We start from the raw sequence: 21,112 nt of genomic DNA on the forward strand, positions 1-21,112 counted from the left end.
GTGTCATTTGGCATGAACTCTTAGGCCCTCTACAGTAAAAAAAATGAACATCAATCAGTTCTTCATTTGAGAAGGTGGTTTCCAGTGCTGGGCACCAGCTTATATTTGTCAACTCCCATACTTATGACAGTCTGGTGATGCTGTTCGTCTAATTTAGAGACAAGCACAACAGTTGTCTAATAATTCAAATACATTTAAAATGATTTATACTTTCTGCCAAAACCATTCTTAAAGCGTTGAGGGCCTGGAATGGTGAGAATTGGCACACCAGTAGGAATGTAAAGGTTAGTAATTGAATTGTTACTGTAATTGGCAGCACTAACAGCGGCAATGGGCAGTGCAGGCAAAATGACCCCCTGACGAGTGCCATGGAACTTATTTTATTTTTTTGTACAAAGTAAGCATGGACACAAATGAGCAAATACATGAGCAGAGATGCACTAAGGAAATGAGTGTCTGCAAGAACACATGCCCAGACACAGTGGGCAGGGTGTAGGAAGCTGGATTTCTGTTGCAGTAGCCCCCACTTTTGCCAGATTTCTGATGCACTTTGGCTTGATGTGCCCTGGCACCCTGCCAATCAGAGTCCCAGAGCCTGTGTTCTTTCCCAAAACTGTACCTTTTGTACCAATTGGCACTTCTCTGGCCACTTGTAAGTCCCTTGTAAAACGTACCATGGGTACCAAGGGCAATGTGACCAGAGAAGGCCTCTAAGGACTGCAGCACATATTGAGCTACCCTTAGAGGTCCAGTCCCTTAACACACACACTGCCAGTGCAAGCTGCGTGTTTTGGTGCAGAGGAAAGTGAATAATCGACATGGCACAATTCCTGTGTGCAATGCCTCCAACCCAATGCCTATGGTATTGATAAGACACCCCTCCAGCTGGGTGCATTATACCACTGGTGAGGGTACAGTTGCATGAGGACTGTACCCCTACCGTGTCTAGGTCCATTCTTAGACACTGTAAGTGCAGTAAAGCCATAAAGAGTACATGGTCTGGGAGTTTGTATTTACGAACTTCACAGCACCATAATGGCTTTACTGAATTTTGGGAAGTTTAGTAGCAAACTTCTCAGCATAATAAACCCACACTGATGCCAGTGTGGGATTTATTATACAATGCACTCAGAGGGCATCTAATAGATGCTCCCTGAAAAACAACCAGCCTCTAAAGGGTTCCCCGACTGGTAAATCCCAGCCTGCCACCACTAGACATGTTTCCGGACACCTGGGGTGGGAGTCTTCACTCCCTGAGCCTAGAAACAAAGCATTTTCTGGGTGGAGGTGTTCACACCTCCCCCATGTCAAGAAGAGCCATCTGTGACAGGAGAGCTTCAAAGGCCTTTCCGCCTTTGTAACACGTTCCCCAGCCTCTCCTGCTATCAGGATCAGGCTCCCCTCCTTCTCAACGGGAAGACAGGCACGAAAAATTAGAACAGACCAGAAGGTGTGCCCACCTCTGCCAACCCCATTTCTCAGGTGGGGGAGGCGAGGCGAACCCCACTCCTAAGTGCCCGACATCTTACAGATGGCAGGCATTCTCCAATCAGGATTAGGGATTGTGCCCAATTCCCCACGTGGGGTGGGTCCACCAAGGGTGTAGTCACTCTAATGTCAGTAGCCCATTAGCTACTGACCTCGAGACCCTTAAAAAGCTCCCTAAATACAGTATTCAGGGTGCAACCCTAAACGACGAAGAAGGATTACAGCAATCTACAGAGGAGGCTACAGAGAAGAACTGACTTGGCACCAGCCATACCGGTCCGTCTGCAGTTTCCAGAGATACTGCGCCAAATGGCACCTTGTCCTGCTGCCAGCGACCATCAGAACCACTGGGAGGACTGACTGCCTTCAACAAAGACTGGCTCTCCTGTAAAGAGAAGCTCTGTGCAAAAGAAACACCAAAGAAAGACTCTGAGTCTGCTGACGACAAAGAAACTAGATGCCTGGAACCACTGCTGCACCCGACGCCTACGGACCAAATACGGGTGGCCCACTGGCACCAATGAGGTCCCTCAGCGCTCTAGAGTCTGAGTCCACTGTGGGTTGACCCCTCCAGGACTCTCCTACGTCGCCTTCAGTCTCTGCTTGGAGACCCCCCCCCCCCATCCCCAACCACGAGTGGCCCGGTAAGGTGAAATCTGACCTCAAAAGACATACCTGCATCCATTGTGTGCTAACTCGGATTCCCCTTTGCCTTGAGCTTAAGTTCTGAAGCTTTGCTCCAAAAACCTTGTGGCCTGCTCATGAGCAGGCACCAACTGGAGGCCCCTTGTCCCCCATTGGATAACACTGAGTCCTAGTGCTACTGAGGGTGCTTTGAGGGTGCATCCTTGACCCTGGGAAACCCTGGTTCTAACCCCAGAATACCAACTTTAAAACCTAAATACTCACTGATAAACCTATCTTACCGGTCCTTCTTCACTTCTCAAGGTTCGGGCCGGGACACTCTTTGGAGTATCCGTGCGCGTTACAAAATTCAATAACATAAAATAAACCGATGACACCGTTTTCTCCCATAGGACTGCGTTTCTGTGAAAAATCTTGTGTGGAGATGGTTTGTATGAAAACCCTAAGAAACTGCAAATGTACAAAAACTGAATAACTTACCTTTTCTCTAGGAAATGTCCCAGTATGATATCTAGGCATATCATATTGAGTAGAAAAAGTAACTTAAAAATCTATCTGAAAAATAACGTACAATGTAATCTCAAAACATGCACCTACACAGGGGCATGGACATACGAAGAATAATGTCGGAGGGATCACATTTCCAATTAAAATAAAGTGTGGGGTAACCGTAGACTGGAAAGAGAGGTAGTGGGAGAAGTGGGAGGGGGAAGTGTAGGCAAGAGCAGTCTTCTGCATAGCATGCCCATGGTCTTTTGTATGTAATATGCACGCCCACAAACCTTCTGCACGATAATGAATTTGATGGGTTCATTATTGTTTATTAAGAAAAAAACTTTAAGCAGTTGTGCTAGATAGAGGGTGTAAAGTATGATTGGTTTTATTTATCAAGTGTACTTGTACCTTACAGTATCGAAACACTATCATTCAGGGGATATTACTATAACAGTATATTTCATGCCATAAATCAGCAGGAAGAGGAAGTTGTATACTATCTTTGCCTTGGATTCACAAGCACCTTATGTGGTAGAAATGAAGGGAGCAAGAGTTATTGGGGAGTTTCTGAATGCACAGAGATCCAAAATCCTTGTACAAAGAAAGGTTAATTGATTAAGTATTTGGCAGTTGTAGCGCTGTAATGAATTTCAATCATATTCTGGTCACAGTCATTATGATAACACCACCTGGAATGTGTGCTTGGCACAAGTTAAAAATAACTCTGAACTCTAAGAAATCGGAATCAAAGTGTATGATATCAACATAACAACAATGTTTGTACTTACATCACATGTTCTTGATGCTGGGTGTTATCTGCTGCACTGTTGCTAACTGCCAAACAGTAGAACACCAGGCATCAACTGACAGCCCTTCAGAGATTTACCCTTGTAGGCCAGCCCGGGAGAGCAGCCGGAAGCAGCTGAGACGGAAGAGCTCAAAGTGAAACAATGAGGTGATAAGTTGCCATGAGAGCCCACTAAAAAAGACATATGGTAAATGGAACTCTGCCTGGCTAATATACCACCTATATAAGATTTTATGGGAATTATATATTTTTTAATGCATAGCCAGGACTTTGAGGCAAATAACTATCTGTTACCAGTTGTCTTCAGTGATTTTACTATGTAGATGATGTTCCTATCTAAGCGTGTAGTTTGATGTATGAATGTAAGCAGTCATGATTTGCATTACATAAATGCATGAACAAAAACATTGCAGCGGAAAGTGCATTTCAATTGTGGGAGAGCCACTTCGCTATTTTAAACGCTACTTGGCATGCCATTAGGGCCCTTTGTTTTCAGTGCTCCACACAAAACAGAGTAGAAAAATAATACTCATCACATTTTTGCTTGGTGGCAAGAGAATATGACCAAAGAAAGAAACGATAAAAAAAATTAATTTGACAGCTTGGATATCTCTATGCAAGGTGCACAGGATGAAATAATTGTGATGACCTATGTCCAGACATTTTAAATTAATGGGACCAAGTAGATGCTGAATATATAAAATTGAAATGTTGGACTTTGAAACCCATTGGCTGTATGTTGCTTGTATTTTGATAACCATAAGAGAAAACGTTTTTTTCATGAAAATCTTCTCATTGTGCGAGTGACATTTTTTTATAACGTAAAAAGGGTCAGAACCTCATATAAAACTGGATTGTTAAGGAAATATGGAGTTCCCTGGAAATACGAACTAGTACCACAACCATCTTTTGCTATGGGGTTATAATTATAGTGGAATGTGTTTCAAACTGTTTTGTTGAGAGTTCATCTTGAGAAAAATTGGAGTGTATCTCCTTGTTGGAGTGTGGTGAAATAATGACAGTAAGCACTTAGGTGGTGTACAGCAGCCTTCCCCTTGTCACTGGCAACCTGTCTGAGTTGAGAGATTTGCAAAGTACCACAACTAAAAGTGTTGGAAAGGCAATACCTCCTGGAAGGTAAACCGGTATGTACCCCTTAACTGGGTGACCTGGTTACTTGTGAAACTGGTATCCTGACTTCTTTGACCAGCTGACACCCCAATCTAGTGTGTGTGCTGAGGCCTACGCCAGTTCATGCGGATTCCAAGCTCCAAAACATGTTCTGTTACCAGGAGAGGCGCACCAAACGATGTCCACGTCCTGGGTTGTTGCCATCAAGACCTATGGATTAATAGTGCTGAACAGACTATTATTAGGGTTCCTCTCACATGAAGCTCACCTTAAAAATGACACACCCACTCTTGCGTGTATGTAAGGCATGGATGGAAGCATGCCTGTGCTGCGGTGAGAGTATGATGGCTTTGCCGAATAGGATCCATTGTGAAGTGCCCTTGGTTTAACAGACACAAGATGGATTCTAGGGTTTCTCTTCCTAACAATCATGACATGAGTCGGACTCATTTGTGCGCCTGGACGGAGTGCGCCTCTAGAAACTTTTTACTGTACATGTCCATCACAGAGCCAGGAGAGTAGCTTGAGACAGAAGCTGACGACACTCCTCCTACAATGCAGCAAAGACCTGGAACAGACCCCTCACTCCCACCTCCCCTCCACGGAGGTCAGGCCTATCACCTCACTTTCTGATGTCCTCAAGCTCTGGCGGTTTCGAATGAGCCTCCTGGGACCTGCAAGCAGCTGGATACCCTTTTGGGTGATTAGCAGCACTATAGACATCCAGACTGATTGCTTGAATAACGGTTATTTTGGGTCTTGATGGGGACACACCAGATGTTTTAACTGCATGTGACTTCCTATAAAAGCTGCTATATACTGTGTGCAATGAATTGCTGCTTTTTTGAAAATGAATGTTTACAAAATAAAAATAAAATGCAGTAAAATCCTGCCTACTTCCCACTGCCAAAAGATGCTCAGCACATGGTACGGGCTGTTTTTAAATAGATCTATACTGTTACATATTTTTAGACTGTTTGTGTTGCCTCACTTTATTTGTAATTAAATGAATGTTGTGTCAGATGTTTCTGTTATTAACCCCTTCGATGCTGATGACGAGCTCAGATACAACGTTGATGGATATCCCGTCCGCCAAAATGTAAATCCAATAGGGTATAATGGGAAATTATATTTCGGTGGACAGGATATCTGTCACTGTTGTGACGGAGTGACCCACCCGCCAAGATCTAAATCAGGCCCTTAGAGACTGTATCTGCACTCGAAAATATAAACCTGCAAGTTTGGCAATGTAATGACAGCGAGCATGAACTCTTGAGCAAAATAAAAAAAAAAACACCTGTCCTACAGATTATCGCACACAGTAGTTGCTTACACAGCCTAATACAGTGCTCGTACCGTGCTAGGACTATCCCTGCTAGAACACTGTAGATATTGGGGACATCATAGGAGCTGTGTAGACCACTGTAGATAGAGTGAGACTTGTACTGGTTTAGAGCCTCATAGACGTGGTTACTGAAGCCTGTAACTGAATCCCCTGGACCGTGAGTTTTTATTTAATTTTGCTGTGATATAAATGTCATTAATTGTACACTAAGATAGGCACTGGATAGACAGCAAGGTATTGCGTCTATTGATTGAATGTTGGAGGTCGAAGTCTCTGCAGCCGAAACTACCTACTTCAGATGCTTCTGACAGCTCACCCTTGGTACCCTGAGAATCAATTGCATAAAGGATGTACTTCACCAAGTTTACAGCCACAGTAGGAAGGACCCCAGAACAGCAGAGGAAAACTACTCCAACCACCATGATTGTGACTCAGTAGTCTCTATCTGCCCTGTGGCCTCCCTGATACAGTATCACTACAGCTGGGACCCGCTCTCCTCCAAGGACCAGGAGAAGTACACACACCAGAGATTATCTGCAGTCGCACATTATAAAGACGGCTCTTCCTATTGCACGGAGGCAAAACAGAATTAGCTGATGCCCATGACCTACTGACGTGTTTGGCTGACCGCTTGTGTTGTCCGCAAATATCTGGGAATCTGCAGTGCGCGTGCCTCACCCATGTGCCCTGACAATGACTGTCACTTGGAGTGGGATACCCCTGGGAGAGCCGGTCACCATGGGATGAGACTGCCTATCATCCTCTCAGATGCAAACTAAGATGGTACGCTTTATGCACCCTGCTTCTGAGACCACCAAACCCATTGACCCTCAGCCATCTGCGATTCAGGCATCTTGCATTGCCCTCAAGACTAAAACAGAGGAAGTCAGCATATATGTTGCACGCCTACACCAAGACCTACGAAAAGTTGCAGACAGTTACTGAGACTGGAGGGCGAATCTCTGGTCTGGAGTATGCATCTGGAGGATGTCGACAATGGTCTCACACCTCTCTTTCTTTGTCAAAATTGAACCAGTGGAAGGTGCCAAACCTAAAGCATGACAAAATAACCTGTGATTCGTGGGATTTCTGTTGACGGTGAAATATTCCTCTTCAGAGAAGTTCCTCGAGTTCTGGATCTCATCCTGGCTTCCAGTTGGGATACTATCCCCCTTCTTCATCCTCGAGAGAGCCCACAGCGCATTGACGTAGAAGCCCCCCTCTCTGAAGCCCCACCTAGGATTCTTATTGCCAAGATCCTTCATTTTAAGAACCAAGATGCTATTCTTAGAGGAGCAACAGAACGAGTTCACGTCCCTTTTCAATCATTGTGTATTCTTGTCTTTCGGGACTGCCCAAGTCTTATCCATAGCACAGAAATTTGTTTTATGAGTTCAAACCGAACCTAAAGGCAATGGCCCTCACCTATATGCTTCTCTTCCCGGCACATCTAAAGGTACTCCACAACTCCTGCTACTTCTTCTTAGACACTGCTGAATCAGAAAAGGAGTGGACACTGGAAGAGAGGGCCCACTGACAGCTTTCTCAGAACACAGCCCCATTAGAGGACACCATCTGCCAACACTACAATAACAGCACCACCGCCAGGGATGGGACCCCTCTGAAGACGCTGCTTCAAGGGATGCAAGGGCCTACTTGAAGACAGACCGAGTCCTTGGCCCCTGCTTCCGATCTGGCACTTGGTCAAGAACCTATTTGATATCGCCGAGAACCTTTGCACACTGTACCATGTATCACATATTCCATAACCATGTAGATAGGGTTTGTTTGGGCGGCAGGTGATTCTAATGTAGTAGTGTATGGTAGGGAGCAGTTGGGGTTACTGGGCTTGTTTTGCTTTTTCGAGTTTGTTTCTGTTGTTTCAGATACTGTTCACATGTCACACACATTAAACACCAGCAACATCATGCTAACAATCTCTCAAGAGCTGAACGGGTCCATAAAAGACATTATGGGTGGATTGAGGGAGCTGTTTCCGCTGTACCCTTCACACTCACAACTTCCCCACACCCCACATGGCTGCATTCACAATAATGACCTGTAATGGTAATGGTCTGAATAATCGCATCAAAAGAAGTACCGTCTTCAGATTCGTAAAAAGCCATTTCACTGACGGTCTTGCAGCTCCATGAGACACACCTCCCTGGCACACGTTGCCTGGTCGTGGCTGGTACCAGGTATGATAGGGTATTTAATGCTGGCCATACTAAAGGCTTGTGGGGACAGCATTTCTCCTGCATCGCAGCTTCCCTTCCCCGTCCTGACCTATGTGGCTGTTAAATGCCAAGTGTTTCTAATAGACCCCCAATGCTGCCAATACCTCCTGCGCTGACTAAATACATACTTTGAGCTAAATCAATGCTCAATAGGTGCTCCTTGAACCCCCCCTGGGCAACTGGAAAGGCGGTCCTAGAGGGTAAACCAAAGGACTACATATGCTGGAAATCCAAAGCCAGGTTCCAGAAGGTAGTGGACTTTGAGACTCCCCTATTACGCCTCAAGCAAGACGCGTTTTGGCGGGTATGCCTTTCTCAAATGCCGTTTTGTAAACACTGTCTTTCTCCATTCCGCTTTAAAATTTCATATACATATAGAGATAGATACATACACAGGGCTCCCTGGCAGAACAAGGACTTAAATTATGATTTCTCAGATCTCCTTACTTCCTCGTATGTCTGACATGCCTGCACTGCCCTCTTGAGTCACCATAGCCTCAGACTACACAACATTGAAAAAAACACAAACTTCATTAATCAACCTCATCAACACACACAACGTGATACAGCATATCACACAACCAGCACCCTTCAACCATCACAACCTTGATCTTGTTTTTTTCAAAATCACCAACAATCCAATGCAAATCACCCATACTCCTGGACAGGACCAACCATGTTGTTATCCCTATCCCCAGCTCAGCATCCTAGCAATAAACCAAGGTCAACACAGAAGAAAAGGCTAAATCTTCAGATGCTTCACCAACCTCTTAGTAGACAACCTAATTTTTGACCTAATCTCTCACTCGGTCAACTCCACGACTGATGAAAACAGCTTTCTAAACAACTTCAACATTTTTGGAAAGCTATGAACACTTAACTGTAAGCCAAAGCCTTCAGCAAACTGGTATTCTAAAGACGTTGCTGCCAAATGATCCATCTGCAGACAGGATAGAAAATTTAAGAAAACTGAACTCACGATGACCTCATGATGCTGAAGACTCTCAATGCAACACATAGACAGCTGATCACATCAGCAAAAAAAATTACATACCAACACCTTCAATGAAAGCACGAAGGGAAGCAGAACGCTTTTCAAGGCAATCCAGCACTACATCAAACCTCTTTCAGACACTATTCCTCACCTCACAGAAAAGTGCAAGGAACAAAACCCTAAACAATCCGTCAACATATTGACAACACCAAGCCTGCTTCATCTTTTAAGCTTTGCTCTTGAGCTCTTTCAAATGATTATCTTTTGTGTGTGCTGAATCTTGACACAATCTAGATGTTGCTCACCTTTGTCCCAAAGTTAGTGATTTCCTGCTTCCTCACCAATGTTTTTTTTTTAAATACCAGCAATACCTGAAGATACCTCCTTTGGAGCTGGGTTTGTGTTTTTTTTCTATATTCCTGCTTCAGAATGAGCACTGATTTACTCCACAGATTTCTCTGATGATGGTTTCTAAAAAGGCTTTCGGGCACAAGGAGATGTTATATAGGCATTGTACTGCTAGTTAGGTTTTGGTGAATACATGACTGACTATTTTGTGGGTGAGCATCAACTGAGCACAATGCATTGGAATGTTCGACCTTTATATAATATCACTGGCAGGTGCTGTCTGTGTGATATGCCCCTGTGGAACATGAATTAAGTTAAACAATAGTGTTGTTACTTTAGTTACCAACATGGCCTATTTCTTAGATCCAGGCATCTATCAATCCATAGCTAGAGGAGACTTCTATGCACTAGATTCCTAGTCTCCTGAGGCGGAAGCCGAGAGTAGCTCTGTTCGTTTTTAAAAGCGCCACATATCATTTTAACTGCACCCTTCTTACTTTTACTCACTTGTGTACGAATTACAGCCTCGCTCACCTTCTCAGCCGATTAGGTGGAGTGACACCACGCGCTAGAGTCTACCATTGGAGCGGGCAGACATCTTGGGTGACATTGCAGGTAGCGCGCTAGTGTTCGGCCCCTCGGGGGACAAACAAAAAAGAGGACGCAAACGCGTGCGCACTGCACTAGATACCTAGTCTTCGGAGGCAGAAGCTGGGAGTAGCTCTGTTAGTTTTTTAAAAGCGCAACATATCATTTTAACTGCACCCTTCTTACTTTTACTCACTTGTGTTCGAATTACAGCCTCGCTCACCTTCTCAGCCGATTAGGTGCTGGGGGAGGAGTAACACTACAAACTAGAGTCTACCGCTGGAGCAGTCAGACATTTTGGGTGGCATTGCAGGTAGTGCGCTAGTGTTTCGCTCCTCAGAGAACAAATAAAATGAGGACGCAAATGCGAGCGCGCAGTGGACCTGCCGGTGGCGCGTCAAAGGCAAGCCGGTCAGCGCCCGTCTGCGTCCAGAGGCCAGAGATGCTGTCTCTACTAAGGTAAATATCCGCCATCAATCCCCCTATATTACTTAGCTGAATCTTTACTCGCATTCAGAGCGCTCGCACAAACCAATAATCGCACCAATGTGAACTGCACTCAGAAGTTCCCCAATATGTTAGTAGGGCCGGTAACATGCAATCACTGTCAATTTCAAATGGTATCACCTGTAGGGGTTCTCCAACCCCCCAGCAAAGCCCCAGATCCAGCTACTACGAGCCAAAAAAACATATTGTGCAATATAAGATCCTTGCTAAACACCCGTTTGAAATATGGGACATGATTGTCTCACAGGACCCTGCATTATGTCTCTTCACTGAAAAATAGTTGAACCTCTCAAACCACCCCATGATAAAACTGGCCTTACCTGAGAATTACAAATGTATTCATCTGGATGGGGAGAAAAACACACTCGGGGGTATAGCCATTGCTTTTAAAAATCATTTGGCCGTGAATTGAGTTTTTACTGTTAGTAATGATTGTCTAGAACTAGGAATTTTCAAGGTCTCTATGTCTTCTTCTGACAGCTGGTATGGCGCCTTAATCTATCGGCCCCCCAGGACCTAGAGCCAAATTTGTAGACCTCCTGGTGGAACATCTTGCACTACACAGGCTTGCGTCAAATACATTTCTTCTGCTCGGGGACTTTAATTTTCATGGGGAAAATCCTACCAACCCTGAGGTTAACAAACTCCTCTCTTCCCTCGTACTAAGGGGACTTACTCAAAGAGTTGAAGGCTCCACTCATCGAGCTGGCCACCTATTAGACCTGGTTTTCTCTAACACAGACCAGCCGAGATGTGACCCCCCAGATTCCCTTCCTTGGACGGATCATACCATGATCACGATCTATATCCAGCAGTCTTGCTAGAAGAGCTCCAAACTATCCATCAGTCAAAATCCCGAGCAGCGCAGGATTTGGTGCAATCTCTCCCTAGAAGCATTTAATGAGGTATTCTCCCCGGAATCAGTAACTAACATCATGGAAGTATCCCAAAAAAAGGAGGTTGTTAATAGCCTTAGAAACAGCTTTTGATGCGGTTATACCAAAAAAACAGGGCTCCTCCCAACGGTGGCCCTCTACCCCGTGGTATACGGAGGAGCTAAAAATGTAGGCGTTTGGAACGAACTTGGCGAGCTAGTAAGACCCATCAATACAGACTTCTCTATAGACGGTCTCGGTCTAAATATCATCTGAACCTAAAAGCAGCCAGACGTTTGTTCATCATTAACCAAATAGAATAAACCAGCAACTCCCCAAAAACCCTGTTTGGTATAGTAAGGGACTTTGTATCTCCTAAAGTCTGTAGACAGTCGCCAATGGAATCCCAGGAGTTTTGTAACTCCCTGGCGACCCACTTTCATGAAAAGATATCTAAAATCTAAGAGAACTTTCTTCCACTAGTCCCCCCTGTCTTTTTATCAGGACAAGATAGCAACGAGCTCCCTAAATAGCTTTGAACCGACCTTAATTGAGGAGGTCACTAAAAGCCTAGCTGCTGCCAAATCCGGGTCACCATCAGATCTCTGTCCACCAAAAACTATGGCACTTCTAGCCACGAGCAGTGCCCCTGTAATCCGGGATATATTCAACTACTCCATACAAACTGGCACCATCCCTACCATCTGGAAGGAGGAGTTTGTATGCCCAATATTAAAAAAAAAACTGCAGACCCTTAAATCCTTAGCAACTATCGTCCCATCTCTTATTACCGCTTCTGGGTAAACAACTGAAAAGTATTATCAACTGGCAACTAAGTTCTTACCTGGGAAGTAGGGGGCACTAGGTCGCGCACTAGCGGAATGGCCGCAGCTTCTTGAGGCTCCCGCAGTCCGGCCGCCTATTTTTCAATTATCCTGTAAATACGTTCCTGTTTTGTAATACGATCTGCGGGCACAGACGGCGGAACTGATGGTGCTTCCAGTGGAGGAGGATTGCTTAGCAACTGGTACTGCGGGTGCTCTCTGAGGCGCTAGAAGCTTTTGCCGCGGTGACAACCTGGAACTGGCCTGGTGCTCGAGGTGGGAGGAGACAGCTACGGGAGCACCGAGGTCCTCGCGTGGTGTGCAGGATGTACGGAGGTCTGTGCGGAGGCGTCACTGAGGAAGCGGTCCTGTCGGTGGCAGGTGGTGACTGGACCTTGGGACTGGCGCCTTGCTTGGTTGGCGGGCTGACTGGAGGCTGAGAGCGCGGTAAGGCTTTGTGGCACCTTTGCGAGTGAAGAAGTGCTGTCATTTGGCGGCGGCCATGGTGAACCTTCGCTGCCACTGAACTGCCAACGGAGTGCTGTGGGACGAGATCCTCTATTGCTCTGGGAGTGCTGTGGACTGAGGGACGGTGTGGACACGGCCCAATATTCTGGGACGTGTGCGGATCTTGAGGCAGACGGTTGTGTGCGGATACGGCACCTGACACGGCACATAGCGACTGGAGGCGGGCACTACGTGAGGACCGAGGATCCGGAGGTGTGCCTAGGCCGGGAGGCCTTGCTTCTTTGCGGAGGATAACCGGAGGTATAGGAAGAGGCGGGTAAAACACTACTACCTGACACTACCTGTTTAGCTGTATTTATACTTGCGTCAGGAGACGCTGTGCATTGGAACACTGAGAGGATGTGGATCTGAGTGGTTTGTAAATCTGGCGCCCCATTTGCGATCCCGGAGGTGGCAGGTCTGAACTGAGTGAGGTGGTGGGACAAATCAGCGGAGCTCTACAGATGCCCCTATGATCGGAGGTGAGGTCTGGTGCAAAGGGAAGCGCCGCCCCCCCTCGAGTCACTTTGAACACACGGCATTCTCCGGAGGTAACGCGGGAAAGGTGCGTAGGCACTCTGTCCTGAAGGTTGGCATACCTACCTGAGACGCTGTTTCTGATTGGACTTCGCACTACAATAGCTGGAGGTGCCACGACTACGGGTCATTACTCATCCAGTGGGAAGGCGCTATTGCAATACCCTATAGGGCATCCTGTCTGTGGCATAAGTATATCTTGCTGTGGATCGGCATTACAGGGATACCATAGGCCGCCTAGATTGCCGCCAACCACGCCTCACCTTTGAGGCCAAAAGAAATCCGAAAAAAATACCAGCAGACGAGGGGACTGCTGAGGTGGGGACGATGCCTGGTAAAAGCTCCGGCGCCGACAGTGATTTGCAAACTATTCTTACGGAAATGCGGCATGGGTTTGCAACCATAGCGTCGAAGGTGGACACACTGATGACCCGTATAGATGGAATAACCCATAAGCTGGACAGTCATGATACTAGGCTTAAGGAGGCGGAGCAGCGGATATCCGAATCAGAAGACGTCACGGAACAACTGAAAGCAGCGGTGACCCAAATGGACAAACTCATGAAAATAATCGACGCCAAGAACAAGGACATCGAAGCTAGAAGCTGCTGGAACAATGTCCGCATTTTGGGGATACCTGAAAGTACTAACACGGGGCGACTTGAACAGTACGTGGTAACTGCTCATGGCGGTCACTGTTGAGGGTGCCCTATCCGCCCAATTTATAGTGAAGAGGGCGCACAGATCGCTGGGGTCACGACCGTCCCCTGGGGCAACTCCCCGCCCAATCATAGCTCGCCTGTTAAATTATCGGGACTGCAACGTTGTCTTGAAGGTAGCGAGGGAAAAGAAACAACTTAACTATTCCGGAGTGCCATTCACCATCTTTCCGGATTTTACGGCCCGAGTGCAGGAGGAACGAAGAAAATTCAATGGAGTAACTGGACTCGAGCTACAGACCACTGTAATGTATACCACTGATTGTTGCACTGGAATAGTTTTGAACGTTATTACTATCTTAAGTGCGAAGTTTGGAGTGTTTAGGACGTAAAGTAATCGATACCTTATACCCGGTAGCTAGGTCCTCGGTAGCTTGTTTCCGGTCCAGGGAAGGCATGGCTTGGCAGTTCGGGCTGGACTGTTCCCATGAGGCACAGGGTCAGACTGATTTACATATGGCCATGTCTGAACTGGGGTGGCGGAGTGAGCTAAAGAACGGTGATGGATTAAACCCAGATCAGTTGACTGGGGGTGAGTGCTTGTATTGTCAACGCTCCATCCATCATTTCCTTTGGTTTTTCGTTGTTCGCCACAAGTTGGCAGGGTATGCTCAGACGTGAGTCCCTTGCTCGCTTAGCCACTGGATTCAAGCAAGCCGGGCTGAAGACGGCTGAAATGCCAGAAACCGGTCCTCGGTAGCTTGTTTCCGGTCCAGGGAAGGCATGGCTTGGCAGTTCGGGCTGGACTGCTCCCATGAGGCACAGGGTCAGACTGATTTGCATATGGCCATGTCTGAACTGGGGTGGCGGAGTGAGCTAAAGAACGGTGATGGATTAAACCCAGATCAGTTGACTGGGGGTGAGTGTTTGTATTGTCAACGCTCCGTCCATCATGCCCTTTGGTTTTTCGTAGTGTGGGAGGCATTCAAAGTCACGGTTCGAAGATACTGCATCTCTAAAAGCTTTGGAGTCTTACGTGATATACAGAATACGATCCGTGTGTTGGAGCGTGACCTGAGGGGACTGGAGGCGTGTATGGTACAGGAAGAGGGTGGGACGGTATATAGTGACTTCAGGACTAAACTATCGGATTATGAAGCAGAAGCTGCGAGAGAGGCTACATTTCGAGGGCGACATTGGGTTGCGCCGCGATATTGCGTGGGAGAACGGCCAGGGAAGGCACTGGCAGAACTCACCAGGAATCCATGCTTTGGTACTAAAATCTTAGAAATTAACCGAATAAACGAGGGGCCATGTCAGGACACCGAGGGCATACTAGAGTTTTCAAGGAACACTATACTCACTTGTACACCACACAGAACTCAGGGGTGGAAGGGCTGGATGACTTCTTAAAAGACATTGCATTATGCTGGCTAAGTGATGTACATAGAACATTCCTAAGTGCTCCACTGGAGTTGGATGAAATTAGGGAGGCAATAATGTTGCTCAAAAATGGGAAGGCGTCGGGATTAGATGGGCTGCCTGCAGAATTCTACAAATGCTACATAGACATTATGGCCCCGGTGTTGCGAGAAGTTTTTGAGGAATCGCTTGAGGTGGGAGTGCTGCCCCGATCGATGCGTGAAGTTGTCATAACATCCCTACTGAAACCTGGGAAAAACCCTGCGACATGTAACTCTTACCGCCCCTTGTCGCTCATTAACTGAGACGCAAAAATATTGGCCAAAGTGCTGGCTACCTGACTGTCATTACTCATGACAAAGGTTATACTACCGGATCAGGCCGGATTCGTCCATGGCAGATCTACTAGTCATAATCTACGCACACTGTTCTCCCTCATGCAGAATATTGCCACAGATTTTCCGGTAGCTGCGATATTTCTTGACGCCTCCAATGCATTCGATTCGGTTGATTGGCATTATTTATTTGCAATCTTGCAGAGCATGGGGTTCCTAAATTATTTATATCTTGGATCCAATTGCTCTATATCCAGCCCACTGCCCGGGTTCTTATCAACGGTTGCTTATCCACTCCGCTCTCTATAACGCGAGGCAGCAGGCAGGGGTGTCCGCTCTGCACCCTCCTTTTTGCTATAGCGATAGAGCCACTGGCGTGTCGAATCAGGCAGCTGCATAAAGATAGTGCTTTCAAGTGCTTCCAACGTCAGATAGGGATCTCATTATATGCAGACGATATAACGCTCTATATCCCTGACCCGCAACAAAATTTGAACCCCCTTTTACGTGAATTTCTAGTCTTCAGTAGACTGTCAGGAGTACAAATCAAATGGGGAAAGTCACAACTCTTCCCGCTTACGCCTGCAGTCCAGGAGTTCTTATTGGACTATCCCCTTGAAAGGTGTCACTCGGATTTTCGCTACCTCAGGATCCAGGTGACTAGGGATAGGGAGGAGACACTTCGGTACAATTATGGCACAGCGATCACCAACTTGACTTCCAGTGTTACACACTGGATTTCTATGCCCCTGTCCATGGCGGGCAGAGCATCGCTTATAAAGATGATAATATTGCTGCGTTTTTATATCTGTTCATGAACATACCCTGTAATCCAGGTGCTTTCTTCTTTAAAACTTTGACGTCTGAACTGATTCGGTTGGTATGGGGTGGAAGGCAGCCGAGGCTCAAATGGTACATACTGGTTCAACCATATAAAAAGGGAGGTTCTGACATCCCAGACTTTGAGATATATTGCATGAGTGCACAGCCACATTATGCTTATCATTGGATGGCACCCATGCCCTATATGCCTCAGATAGCGGCTGAGGATTGGGTAGCTCATCCCCTTCCCTTGAATGGCCTTATACATGGACCTGTCACTGCCCTAGAAACGCCGCCCACAACAGTGACATGCACTGTGGATGCTTGGAGATGAGTGGCAAAGGCGTTGCAGGTTACACTGCTGTACTCGCAGAAAATGCCCTTGTCTTATCATCCCAGTATCGTGTTATCCCAGGAAAAAGGGTACCAAGCCTTGTGTCTGCGTCTTAAGGTGGCAACCTGGGGGGATTTGTTTCAGGCAGGGCGATTTCGGTCCCAGGATCTCTTTTTTGGCACTATCCGACCTACACCTGTGTAAGTCTTCTATTATATAAGGCTGAGGCAGGGACTGAAGGAGGTGCTGCCAGAGTATCCGCTAGAACCGGAGAATCTATTACCGCCACATGTTATGCTGGGTTCCTCGGACGGAAAGCACTTGGTCTCTAGTATTTATAGCGTTATAGTGAACAAAACGGTCCTTAGCTTAATTCAAGATCAACAAACCAATGCTGTATAGAAACACAATGGAAAACTATACGTGTTATAAAATTTCCAAACCCAGCCGGGAAAGGAGTTTATTTTATAAAGAAGCAATGTTCAATTCAGTAATACATTCGTAATCACAAGACACAAGCCTGTGTCGTACATGAAAAGAAGGAAACAGAAAGATAGCATAAGGGTGAAAGGGGTGTCTATCAGGCAAAGAGCGAGAGCAAGGACAGGGTGCTGTTTATAGGTAAAAAATCAATCACAGTATCGCCTGGAGTGGAATATAAACAATCTTATTGATCAATGTTGTAAATATGAACCCACTCATGGGTGTCGACGTTTCGATCCCTATTGCTCAGTAAGATACATGGGATCATCATCAGGACATTTGTAATGAACAAGACATGCCTGATTGTAAAAGAAGCCACGCAGAAGGATGACAAGGTGGTTTCTTCGGGGGTCCGGACGCAATAGGTAAAGTAGGATACTTAACCCGTATTGGTCGTTTCCAAACGCAGAAATGGCGCTTGAGGTGCTCAAATTGGCAAGCCCACCGGAGTTTCTTTTGAACAAAAGAAATAAACTAAAATAAAAATAATATGTGTAGGTATCATGGACCGTACACGTGGGATCCCTACAATGGGGATTTGGACGTCAGTCCCGATGAGGACTCGTCTTCCCGTGGCTCCTCGGTCGATGCCGAATGCAAGTCTAGTATTTATAGCAGCATCAGGGTGCAGCGCTTGGCGGTTGAGGGTACCGCTCGCGTGCATTGGGGAGAGGATATCGGTACGGAGGTTACTGACGAACAATGTAGCTATTGCTGAGGTATCACGGCGAACATATCAGCTGGCTGTAGACTCAAGATTATTCATTATAAGATATTGCAGAGACTATATTACACACCTGCTAGAAAATTTAGGTTTAAGTTATCGGATAATGATAGATGCGACAGATGTCGGCAAATGGTGCTGGGTTTATACATTTGGCATGGGAGTGTCCTGGTGTATGGGAATATTGGACTCAGGTGCATGCAGCCCTTCAGACTATGCTAGGCAAGGCTCTGAGTAGAGATCCGTTAACTATGTTACTGGGGTATACCATGCCAGTACCCAAAGAGTGCAGGAAATTTCTAGACATTGCACTATTGTTAGCGAAACGGCGATTAGCATGCAGCTGGGGTAGGGGAAGAGCCCCGAAGTTTAAGGACTGGCTGAGCGAAGTCATTTACTGTCAGGAGCAACACGCTTTGTATGCTGACTTGCAACCCCTGGCGAGTAGGCCCAGAGACATATTAGGGCCCCTCCAGAGCCACCTCCTGAGTACTGCAGAATCGACTTCGAGGGGGTCATCGCCTGACAGGGTCCCTCAGGAAGGGACGGATGGCGCTACGAGGTAGCTACCAAGGCCCTGAGGTGTAGGCATCTGTACTGGTGCACAGAGACATGATATGTACAGCTATATACCGAACCCTACACTTTACTAGCGGAAGGCAGTTTCTTTGTATATTGTGGACGCTATGCTCAGTGGGTATGCATTGTTCCTCTTGGCCTGGCGTCTCAATATGTTATACATGCATTCTGGTATAGCGCCTTGTCTTTCTTCTTCAACTCCTGCGGGAAGAAACTCACAACACCTCTAGGATGTACTGGATGTTTATGTGTAATGCGTCACGTTAATATGCCTGTTGCTCCGTATCACCTTGATTGCTTTATATGATGGAATTCAATGAACTGTACCTTTGTCTTTTTTCTTACTGTTTTGTTTTATAACTGATAAAAGACATAAATAAAGTTTAAAAAAAAGTTCTTACCTGGGAAGTAACCATATCCTGGATCCATCGCAGTCGGGTTTCCAGCCAGGTCTCAGCACAGAGACCGCGATTTTGGCTGTGATCGACTCACTGAGGCAGACAATCGACGCAGGAGGCTCGGTAATACTGATTCTCTTAGATCTCTCTGCAGCTTTTGATACCATCTCTCATTCAAAGCTGGCGGAGAGACTTCTCTCCTGTGGTATCCAAGGGACAGCCTTGAAGTGGCTTCAACACTTCCTGTCTGAGAGAACTCAAACTGTCATGTTAGGATCCTTCACCGGGCATCTCGACAAGGGAGTCCTGCAGGGCTCTTGTTTAAGCCAGACTCTCTTTAATATATCCATGGCTCCCCTGGCAAGGATAGTCGAGCAGATGGGTTTAGAGATCATCTCATATGCTGATGATACGCAGCCTATGTTTACCATCGGATCAAACCCAGAGCTTGACAAAATCCGGTTTACCACCGGTATGCATTCCATCTCCAACTGGACGACAGGAAACGGTCTCCAGATGAACCCAGAAAAAACTGAGGTTATGTTAATGGGAAAAGCCAGGGACATCTGGTCGGACGACTGGTGGCCTCACCCACCCCCAAACAATTAGTAAAAAATGTAGGTCTAAAATTGGACCGGGCCCTGACCATGAAGGATCACATCGCGGCCACCACCAGTTTGTGCTACTACAGCTTACAACTACTTCAGAACATCCTTCCCTACAAGCCCCCCCCCCCCCATCGCAGGACCCTACTCCAGGCAATGGTAATTAGTCGTCTGGACTACGGTAATGCTTTGTTGGCGGAAGTGGGAGAGACCCTACTGGTCAAACTCCAAGTGGTACAGAACACTGCAGCTAGAAGGATTTTAAATTGTCCTTCAGGTTCCCCCTCGATTCCATTGCTTAGGAAACTGCACTGGCTATCAGTGAAGAAGAGATCCTTTTTTTAAATCTGCTGCCTCACATATAATGCGTTGAATGAAAGAGGCCCCCTCTACATGCGACAAAAAGTCCTAAAATATTCTCCCTGCAGGAAACTCAGATCTAGCACCCTGGATCTCCTTCAAGTTCCCCGAATTTGTCGTACCCGCTCTGGGGGTAGAGCCTTCTCATATCTTGCGCCTAGATATTGGAACAAGCTCCCTCCAGCTCTGCGCAAAATTTCAAGCTACAGCATCTTTAGCAAACAGCTGAAAGCTTTTTTGTTTTAACTGATTTACCTATCTCAATCCTGGTTCTCTAATCTTCAGAATACTACTTCTAGGCAGCGCTGAGATGCCCCAGGGTGATTTGAGCGCTTTATAAAACAGTTAACATAACATAACATAACATAACATATGCAGTCAGTACCGGATTCTTGCATTGTGAAGCTGTTGACAGCTAAGAGGGTCTGCAACCGACCAGAAGCACCAGTCTTTCCAAAACATGCAGATTGAACGTATAAATATGATATCCTGTTTTGCTTTCTGGCATCTGAACAATGCCACAGTATTTACAGACAACTGACTTATTCATGGTCTGTGATAGAGTTTGCTGTGCGGGAGGGATCAGCTATTTGCCAAGCCCAGGACCAAAAACGCAGGTGACTCCATCGCAAAACCAGATCGTTTTACAATCGTGAGTTTTGAAGTCTCTACAGTATGTTTTGGGCCATTTCCTGTCTCAGACACTACGCCTACCCACACAAGTGAGGTACCATTTTTATCGGGAGACCTGGAGAAAAGCTGGTAGGTAGGAAATGTGTGGCGGTCCTGTGATCCCACAGCTTACCCACACAGAAAAGTGAAAAAATGGGATTATTTTGTTTTAGCTAAATGGGTTTGAATGGTATTCTTGGTAGGAACATTTTGGGAGATCCACGCAAGCCACACCTCCCTGTGGTCCCCTCGGTGTTTAATTTTCAGAAATGTCTGAGTTTGGTAGGTTTCCCAAGAATGCTTGCTGAGCCTGTGACCAAAAACACAGGCGACTCCCACGCACAACCAGGCAGGTTTGCGATCGATAATTTTGATGTCTCCACAGTATGT

At 46.3% G+C, this 21,112-nt stretch overlaps 1 protein-coding gene across 2 annotated transcripts in view; it reads right to left on the minus strand.

Moving 5' to 3' along the window:
- Window positions 1-21,112, minus strand: part of PMS1 (PMS1 homolog 1, mismatch repair system component) — a 1,062,426-nt gene that overhangs the window by 879,346 nt on the left and 161,968 nt on the right. The window lies entirely within an intron of this gene.

Source organism: Lissotriton vulgaris, chromosome 2_1, assembly GCF_964263255.1.
Source record: "Lissotriton vulgaris chromosome 2_1, aLisVul1.2, whole genome shotgun sequence".
NCBI classification, from domain to species: domain Eukaryota; kingdom Metazoa; phylum Chordata; class Amphibia; order Caudata; family Salamandridae; genus Lissotriton; species Lissotriton vulgaris.